A 1,286-nucleotide genomic window follows, 5' to 3' on the forward strand; every position below is an offset into this window, starting at 1 on the left:
TTGACTACTACAGTACTGCTACAGTCCCGTCGCATGCTGATCTACAGTCTTGTTAATTTACTATTTTACCCTTTGTAACTGGCCTATATAAAGGACCAGAGCCTCTGGGGTAAGGCAGAAGCTTTTAGACAGAGAAAATCAATTCCCTGATCTGCTATCTCCTGCTCTCCTACTATCTTATTGTGATCTTTGAGTGCCTAAAAGTGTATATTTGGACCCCTTAATTTACATTAGTTAAACCTTTAGTTTTGTTATTTTCTAATGCTTTGGTTAGTTTTAGTGTTTTTATATTTTGTAAGACAATAAGAGAGAAATGATATAATTCAAGCAAAATACAAGGAAATTCGGATGCAGCAGACTACTATATTTAGACTGATCATAACAGGACCAAAGATATCCTTTTTGGGAGTTTCTTAGGTCTAAATTGAAGTTCAAGATGTCAGCTTTCCAACTCAACAAGTTTCAGCCAGTTTAGAGATGCGTGGAAAAAGATATGGCTGTTTGAATTTCAGTCGTCGGATCATCCCGAAAATCCGGAACCATCTCTCTTAATATTTTTCTTTTGCCTCATTCCTTGTCTCCCCAAAGCTAGAGCCATTACACGTTTTTCTCCACATTCTCAGCCACTTAATCACCTTTTTTTCCCCACTCAACATAAAATACCATCATTCCATAAAACACTCATCACTCATCTCTCCACTCAACATAAAATACCATCATTCCATAAAACACTCATCACTCATCTCTCCACTCATACATAAAATAACATCCACTCACCCATTCCACACAAACCACTTGGCTATAAAAGGAGACCAAGGCTGAAAATCAAAGGGGGGAGTAGAGGCATGAGCCTCTTTGTACATAACTTCTTGCTTCTCTTCTTCTTGTAGCTTGTTTCTTTCCTTTTGCAACTCTTTGATTTTTATGCTTTTAATTTAATGTTTTAAGTTGTAGTTATTTTATCATGTGTAGCTAATATTTTCGTTTGGGGTTGAGGATGAAACCTCACCATTGAAGAGAAACCGAGTTTCTTGCTTGTTCATGCTATTTGAGTTTATGGGTTTGATTTCTCATTGTTCTACTTCGATTTTTATGAGATGATGTTTTGATATCTCTTGTGGTTTCCGGATACAAGTGATGATGTGGAATAAGTCTCATTAAAATTGATTGCTTGGTGTTTGATCTATCAAAACATTGGATATTCATTGTGCGTCGTTCGACTAATACATTGTTTTATCGGTTTGAATGATGATATCCATTGTGATTGAATGATACATTGGATGTTT

The sequence above is a fragment of the Alnus glutinosa genome, chromosome 10, assembly GCF_958979055.1.
Source record: "Alnus glutinosa chromosome 10, dhAlnGlut1.1, whole genome shotgun sequence".
Lineage (NCBI taxonomy): Eukaryota > Viridiplantae > Streptophyta > Magnoliopsida > Fagales > Betulaceae > Alnus > Alnus glutinosa.